The 8,909-nt window shown below is 37.1% G+C and overlaps 1 pseudogene; it reads right to left on the minus strand.

Moving 5' to 3' along the window:
• Positions 1-336: 336 nt before the first annotated feature.
• On the minus strand, positions 337-8,175 carry LOC119518849 (annotated as a pseudogene).
• Between the last annotated feature and the right edge of the window lie 734 nt (positions 8,176-8,909).

Below are 8,909 nucleotides of genomic sequence, written 5' to 3' on the forward strand. Positions count from 1 at the left end.
GAAATTGTGTGGTGTCTTTTCACGGTTGAGTTAGATGTGCCCCACCAGTTATGATGGGAACCAATTTAAATACACTTTCTTGATCACAGAAGTTCAGCTACATGAACAGTGATTACACTTGATAGTATGATTTGTTGTAGCACAACTTATATAGTTCAAATGGACAAAAAATTAGTATCATTTACAGTATCTTAAGATAAAAAATGCCTTTGAATGGGAGCTTCCTTTCCAGTATTTTGAGGTCTGTCAGATGTATCTAGAAAATTTACTACTGTGGAAAATGAAGGCTGTTTAAATTGAATGGGGGTGGGGAAGGGCCTGCAGTTTTCTTTTTGATTAATTGCTGTAACACTGTCCTTCAGGCAGTTGTGGGAGTTTCATATTTTCTTTAGACATCATTAGGCACCAGAGTTCTTGCAGGACAACTTTGATGCTATATGAATTCTGCCATTTTGCTAGCACTGATAATGGCTCTTGGATCTACCACTCCATTAGAAATATAAACTCCATTCACGTTGATTTTTGTTACAAAAGGGGGTGCTTCTGGGTATTTAGGTCCACATTCTATTTTTTTGTGTGTGGTGCTACTCTGTGGGTTACTTGCCTTTAAACAACCATTTATGAAAAAAAAAAAAAAAAAAAAAAACAACCATTTATGAACATGTTCACCTTTAATGCATCACTGATATTCATAATCCCATTAACAGAACCGTAGTCACACCTGACCATTCCTATACCATTAAATTCACCCTTATTATCATATCTGTACATATTAGATTATCATTCCCTTTTCACTAACTGCTGTCTCTAGGTCCCCTATATTCTACATTATTAGACACTTATTTTACATTTTTCACGAAGCTCACATTAGCATAAACATGCAATATCTCTCCTTTTGTGCCTGGTTTATTTCACTCAGCATTATGTCTTTAAGGTTCATCCATGTAGTCATATGTTTCACGACCTCATTCCTTCTTACTGCTGCATTGTATTCCATCGTGTGTATATACCACATTTTGTTTATCCACTTATCTGTTGATGGACATTTGGTTGTTTCCATCTCTTAGCAATTGTGAACAATGCCTCTATGAACATCGGTATGCAAAATATCTGTTCATGTCACTGCTTTTAGGTCTTCTGGGTATATACCAAAAAGTGAAATTGCTGGATAGTAAGGTAACTCGATATCTAGTTTTCTGAGGAAATGCCAAACTGTCTTCCACAGTGGCTGTACCATTATACAGTCCCACCAGCAATGAATAAGAGTTCCAATTCCTCCACATCCTCTCCAGCATTTGTAGTTTCCTGTTTCTTTAATGGCAGCCATTCTAATCGGTGTGAGACAGTATCTCGTTGTGATCTTGATTTGCATTTTCCTAATAGCTAGTGAAGATGAATATTTTTTCATGTGTTTTTTAGCCATTTGTATTTCCTCTTTGGAGAAATTTCTTTTCATTTCTTTTGCTCATTTTGTAATTGGGCTGTTTGTACTATTGTCATTGAATTGTAGGATTTCTTTATATACATGCAGGATACATGCAGGATATCAGTCTCTTATCAGATACATGGTTTCCAAATATTTTCTCCCACTGCATTGGCTGCCTCTTCACCTTTTTGACAAATTCCTTTGCGGTACGGAAGCTTTTGATTTTGAGGCATTCCCACTTATCTATATTTTCTTTCATTGCTTGTGCTTTGGGTGTAAGGTCTAATAAACTGTCTCCTAATACTATGTCTTGAAGATGTTTCCCTACATTATCTTCTAGGAGTTTTATGGTACTTTCTCTTATATTGAGGTCATTGATACACTTTGAGTTAGTTAGTTTGTTTGTTTGTTTGTTTTTGTTTTTGTTTTTTCTTTTTTAATTTTTATTGGGATTGTTCAGATACCATCCAATTATCCAGAGATCCAAAGTGTACAATCACTTGCCCCTGGGTACCCTCATACAGCTGTGCATCCATCACCACACTTAATTTTTGTTCAATTTTTAGAAACTTTTCATTACTCCAGACAAGAAATGAAGTGAAAGATGAAAAAAGAAAAAAAGAAAAGGAAACTCAAATCCTCCCTTATCCCTAACCAACTCCCCTCAATTGTTGAATCGTAGTGTTAGTATAGTACATTTGTTACTGTTTATGAAAAAATGTTGAAATACTACTAACTGCTGTATATAGTTTGCAATAGGTATTTATTTCTTCCTTATATGCCCCTCTATTATTAACTTCTAATTGTACTGTCATACATTTGTTCTGGTTCATGGAAGTGATTTCTAGTATTTGTACAGTTGATCGTGGGCATTGCCCACCAGAGGATTCAGTTTTATACATTCCCATCTTTTGACCTCCAGCTTTCCTTCTGGTGACATACATGACTCTGAGCTTCCCCTTTCCACCTCATTCACACACCATTCAGCACTGTTAGTTATTCTCACATCTTGCTACCGACACCTCTGTTCATTTCCAAACGTTTAAGTTCATCCTAGTTGAACATTCTGCTCATACTAAGCAACCGCTACCCATTCTTAAACCTCGTCCTATATCTTGGTACCTTATATTTCATGTCTATGAGTTTACATATTATAATTAGTTTCTATCAGTGAGACCCTGCAATAATTGTCCTTATGTGTCTGGCTATTTCATTCAGTATATTGCCCTCGAGGTTTTGTCATCAACCTATTTTTTTTTTAATATGGTTTTGTTCACTCACCATACATTCCATCCTAAGTAAATAATCGATGACTCTCTGTAGGGTCATATATTTATGTGTTCACCACCTTCACCACTGTCTATATAAGGGCATCTACATTTCTTCCACAAGGCAGGAGGGAGTCAAAGAAGGTAGAGAGGCAAAAGAAAGAGGAAAAAAACATGACAGCTAGGAAGTAGCAAAAGGAAAAATAACCTTAAATCAAAGTACAGAAAAGAATCAGACAATACCACCAATGTCAAGTGTCTAACATGCCTCCCCTATTCCCACCTCTTATCTGCGTTTACCTTGGTATATCACATTTGTTACATTAAAGGAAGCATAATACAATGATTCTGTTAGTTACAGTCTCTACTTTACATTGATTGCATCCCTCCCCCAATGCCTCCCCATTTTTAACACCTTGCAAGGTTGACATTTGCTTGTTCTCCCTCGTAAAAGAACATCTTTGTACATTTTATCACAATTGTTGAATACTCTAGATTTCACCAAGTTACACAGTCCCAGTCTTTATCTTTCCTCCTTTCTTCTGGTGTCTCACATGCTCCCCACCTTCCTTTCTCAACCGTATTCATAGTTATCTTTGTTCAGTGTACTTACATTGTTGTGCTACCATCTCCCAAAATTGTGTTCCAAACCAGGCACTCCTGTCTTCTATCACCCTGTAGTGCTCCCTTTAGTATTTCCTGTAGGGCGGGTGTCTTGTTCACAAAGTCTCTCATTGTCTGTTTGTCAGAAAATATTTTGAGCTCTCCCTCATATTTGAAGGACAGCTTTGCTGGATATAGGATTCTCGGTTGGCTATTTTTCTCTTTCAATATCTTAAATATATCACACCACTTCCTTCTTGCCTCCATGGTTTCTGCTGAGAGATCCACACATAGTCTTATTAAGCTTCCTTTGTATGTAATGGATCACTTTTCTCTTGCTGCTTTCAGGATTCTCTCTTTGTCTTTGACATTTGATAATCTGATTATTAAGTGTCTTGGCATGGGCCTATTCATCTCTCTTCTCTTTGGAGTACGCTGTGCTTCTTGGATCTGTAATTTTATGTCTTTCATAAGAGATGGGAAATTTTCATGAATTATTTCCTCTATTATTGCTTCTGCCTCTTTTCCCTTCTCTTCTCCTTCTGGGACACCAATGATACATACATTATTGTACTTTGTTTCATCCTTGAGTTCCCGGAGCTGTTGCTCATATTTTTTCATTCTTTTCTCCATCTGCTCCTTTGCGTGTAGGCTTTCAGGTGTTTTGTTCTCCAGTTCCTGAGTATTTTCTTCTGCCTTTTGAGAACTGCTGTTGTATGTTTCCATTGTGTCTTTCATCTCTTGTGTTGTGCCTTTCATTTCCACAGATTCTACTAGTTGTTTTTTTGAACTTTTGATTTCTGCCTTATGTATGCCCAGTGTTTTCTTTACAGCCTCTATTTCTTTTGCAATATCTTCTCTAAACTTTTTGAATTGATTTAGCATTAGTTGTTTAAATTCCTGTATCTCAGTTGAAGTGTACGTTTGTTCCTTTGACTGGGCCATAACTTTGTTTTTCTTAGTGTAGGTTGTAATTTTCTGTTGTCTAGGCATGGTTTCCTTGGTTATCCAAATCAGGTTTTCCCAGACCAGAACAGGCTCAGGTCCCAGAGGGAAGAAATATTCAGTATCTGGTTTCCCTGAGGGTGTGTCTTAGAAAATTGCTGCAGCCTTTGATGCCTCAGGTCACTGTGCTTTTCTGCCCAGCAGGTGATGCCTGTTAGCCTATAATTCTTGACTGGTGTGAGGAGGTATGGCCATGTTCCCCCAGGCTCTGGGGTCTGGTTCTGAATGGAAAGGGCCCCACCCCTTTCCTCTTAGCGAACATAGACCCCCTGGGGGGAGGTCATTAGCATTTCAATGGTCTCTCTCTCTGCTTGTGCTGTCTCCACCCTTCTCTGAGTCACAGCGCTGGAAACTGAAAATGACTGGGGCTTTCTCCACTGAGCTGAAAAAGAAACAGATAGTCTCCTTCAGACCTAGTCCAAGGTGACCCTCCGGCTCTCCAAGGTCAGTCGTCACCCAAAGCCTCTGTCTGTTTTTTGGGGATTCGTACCTGTAGTGAGCAGTTCACACTCGCTACTTAAAACCCCAGTTGGAGCTCAGCTGAGCTATATTCGCTTGCTGGGAGAGGGCTTCTCTCTGACACCACGAGGCTTTGCAGCTTGGGCTATGGGGGAGGGGGTCTTGCAACCTGGATCCACAGGTTTTACTTACAGATTTTATGCCGTGATCTTGGGCATTCCTCGCAGTTCAGGTTGGTATATGATGAGTGGACGGTCTCGTTTGTCCCCCCACAGTTATTCTGGATTATTTTCTAGTTGTTTCTGGTTTCTTTTAATTGTTCCAGGGGGACTGCTTAGCTTCCACTCCTCTCTATGCCACCATCTTCCTCTTGTCTGAGTTAGTTTTTATATAAGGTGAGAGGTAGGGGTCCTCTTTCATTCTTTTGCATATGGATATCCAGTTCTCCCAGCCCCATTTGATGAAGAGACTGTTATGTCCCAGTTCAGTGGATTGGGGGGCCTTATAAAAAATCAGTCAACTGTGGATCTGGGGGGTCTATTTCCAAATTCTCAATTTGATTCCTTTGATCAATGGATCAATCAGTCTTTGTGCCAATACTATGCTATTTTGACTACTGTGGCTTTATAGTAGGCTTCAAAGTCAGAAAGTGTAAGTCCTCCCACTTTTTCTTTTTTAGAATGTTTTTGACAATTCAAGGTCCCTTTCCCTTCCAAAAAAATATGATAACTAGCTTTTCCAAGTCTGCAAAGTAGGTTGTTGGACTTTTGATTGGAATTGCATTAAGTCTGTAGATCAGTTTGGGTAGGATTGACATCTTAATGACGTTTAGCCTTCCTATCCATCTCTTTAGGTCCCCTTTTGTTTCTTTTGGTAAAGTTATGTGATTTTCTGTGTAGAGAGGTCTTTTACATCTTTGGTTAGGTTTATTCCTAGGTCCTTGATTTTTTTAGTTGCTTTTGTGAGTGGAATATTTTTCTTGAGTGTCACTTCAGTTAGGTCATTTCTAGTGTATAGGAACATTACTGACTTATGTGCATGAATCTTGTATCCTACCACTTTGCTGAATTTGTTTATTAGCTCAAGTAGCTGTGTTATTGATTCCTCAGGATTTTCCAAATATTGCATCATAGCATCTGCAAATACTGCCAGTGTTACTTCTTTCTTTCCAATTTGGATGCCTTTTATTTCTTTGTCTTGCTGGATTGCTCTGGCTAGAACTTCTAGCACAATGTTGAATAATAGTGATGACAGTGGGCATTCTTCTCTCGTTGAATAATAGTAGCAGCAGGGCATCCTTGTCTCATTCCCAATCTTAGCGGGAAGGTGTTCAGTCTCTCACCATTGAGTACTGTACTGGCTGTGGGTTTTTCATATATGCCTTTATCATATTGAGGATGTTTCCTTCAATTCCTACCTTTTGCAGTGTTTTTATCAAAAAAGGATGTGAATTTTGTCGAATGCTATTTCAACATCTATTGAGATGATCATTTGATTTTTCCCTTTTCATTTGTTAATGTGTTTATTAAATTGATTTTCTTATGTCAAACCACCCTTGCATACCTTGGATGAACCCTGGTTGGTCATGGAGTTTGATATTTTTAATGTGTCTTTGGATTTGATTTGCAAGTATTTTGTTTAGAATTTTTGCATCTATATTCATTAAAGAGATTGGCCTGTAGTTTTCCTTTCTTGTAGCATCTTTATCTGATTTTGGTATTAGAGTGATGTTGGCTTCATAAAACGAGTTAGATAGTGTTCCATTTTCTTCAATTTTTTGAAAGAGTTTGAGTAGGAATGGTGTCAGTTCTTTTTGGAAAATTTGGTAAAATTCCCCTGTGAAGCCATCTGGCTCTGGGCTTTTATTTGTAGGAAGCTTTTTGATGACTGATTGGATCTCTTTACTTGTGATTGGTTTGTTGAGGTCTTCTATTTCTTTTCTGGTCAGTCTAGGTTGTTCATGTGTTTCCAGGAAATTATCCATTTCCTCTAAATGGATAATTTGTTGTGTATAGTTGTTCATAGAATCCTCTTATGACTTTTAAAATTTCTTCAGGATCTGCAGTAATGTCCCCCCTCTCATTTTTTATTTTGTTTGTTTGGGTCTTCTCTTTTTTTGACTTTGTCAGTGTAACTAAGGGCTTGTCAATCTTGTAATCTTCTCAAAGAACCAACTTTTGGTTTTATTTATTCTCTTTATTGTTTTTTTGTTGGCCATATCATTTATTTCTGCTTTAATCCTTGTTATTTATTTTCTTCTACTTGCTTTAGGACTAGTTTGCTGATCATTCTCTAGCTTCTTTAGTTGTTCCATTAGTTCTTTGATTTTGCCTCTTCCTTCCTTTTTAATGTATGCATTTAGAGCTATAAATTTCCCCTTCAGCACCTCCTTCACTTCATTCCATTAGTTTTGATACGTTGTGTTCTCATTTTCATTCATCTCTAGATATTTAGCAATTTCTCTTGCAATTTCTTCTTTGGTCCACTGATTGTTTAGGAGTGTGTTGTTTAACCTCCAGATTATTTGTGAATATTCTAGATCTTTGATGGTTACTGACTTCCATTTGCACTCCATTGTGGTCAGAGAATGTGCTTTGAGTAATTTCCATCTTTTTAAATCTATTGAGATTTGTTTTGCCCCAGCTATTGATCTAGCCTGGAGAAAGTTCCATGAGCACTAGCGAAGAATGTATATCCTGGTAATTCAGGATGTAATGCTCTATTAATTCTAATTCATTTACCACATTGTTTAGGTTCTCAATTTCCTTATTGGTCCTCTATCTGGTTGTTCTATCTATAGGAGAGAGTGGTGTAGTAAAGTCTTCCACGATTATTGTGGAAACATCTATTGCTTCCTTCAGTTTTGCCAATGTTTGTCTCATGTACTTTGGTGCACCTTGATTGGGTGCATAAACATTTATGATATTTCTTATTGGTGAATTGTCCCTTGCATTAACATATAATGTCCTTCTTTGTCTCTTATGACATCCTTGCATTTAAAGTCTGTTTTATCTGAAATTAGTATTGCTATCCCTGCTTTCTTTTGGCTGTAGCTTACATGGAATATTTTTTCCATTCTTTCACTTTCAATCTTTTTGTGTTGCTGGGTCTAAGATGAGTCTCTTGTAAACAGCATGTTGATGGTTCATATTTTTTAATCTGTTCTGCCAATCTTTATCTTTTAATTGAGGAATTTAATCCATCCATAGTCTATTTTATGGCTGTATATTCAGTTTCCATAAATTGTTCTTGGAGGCCCATTTATCATCCCTATCCATCTTGTGTCATGTCTTCGTTATCTTCTAGACCCCAGCTAACTGTGCCATCTCCTACTCCTTTCTGGCCTTCTTTGAGTTCTTCCAACAGTTGGAAATTGCAAGAGACTTTTACTCCTGATCCCATGGTGGCTGCCATCTCGTGTCATTGTTCTCATCATATACATATTTTTTTAATAGCAGATATTCTAATGGGTGTGAAATGGCATCTTGTTTTTTTTTTTTTTTCCAATTTGAGAACAACAGAAAAGTTTATTGAAATAAAAGGTATATAAAAGTATATATACATAATAAATGTAAGCTTAAGTCTCCAGTCTTGCTATGTGATTTCAATTAGTCCCATCTGTTCTCTGTTTCTTTGTTCTTACTTTCTTGCCTTCCTGTGCGTTAATCAAGTATACCTGTTTCTATTTTTCTTCTTGATTAGCTTGTTGGTTTTCCATTCTTTTATTACTCTTTTAGTTTTTGCCCTGGATATTACAACAAGCATTCTTAATTCATTTCAGTATACTTTATATTAGTAATTTTAGGTATCTTGTGGTTTTGATTTACATTTCCCTGATGGCTAATGATGTTGAGCATCATGTGCTTTCTGTCAATTTGTATATCTTCTTTGGAGAGGTGTCTGTTCAATTTGTTTGCCCATTTTTAAAAATGGGTTGTTCTGTCCTTTAATGGTGAAGTTGAAGGTTTTCTTTGTATATTCTGGATGTTAATCCTTTATCAGATATGTGGTTTCCAAATATTTTCTCTCATTCTGTAGGCTGTCATTTTAGTTTCTCTAAATTCTATTCTGTTGGTCTATATGTCTGTCCTTGTGCCATTATCATGCTGTTTTGATTACTGTGGCTTTGTAATAAATTTAAGATTGGT

Source organism: Choloepus didactylus, chromosome 2 (genome assembly GCF_015220235.1).
Source record: "Choloepus didactylus isolate mChoDid1 chromosome 2, mChoDid1.pri, whole genome shotgun sequence".
In the NCBI taxonomy this organism is placed as follows: Eukaryota; Metazoa; Chordata; class Mammalia; order Pilosa; family Megalonychidae; genus Choloepus; species Choloepus didactylus.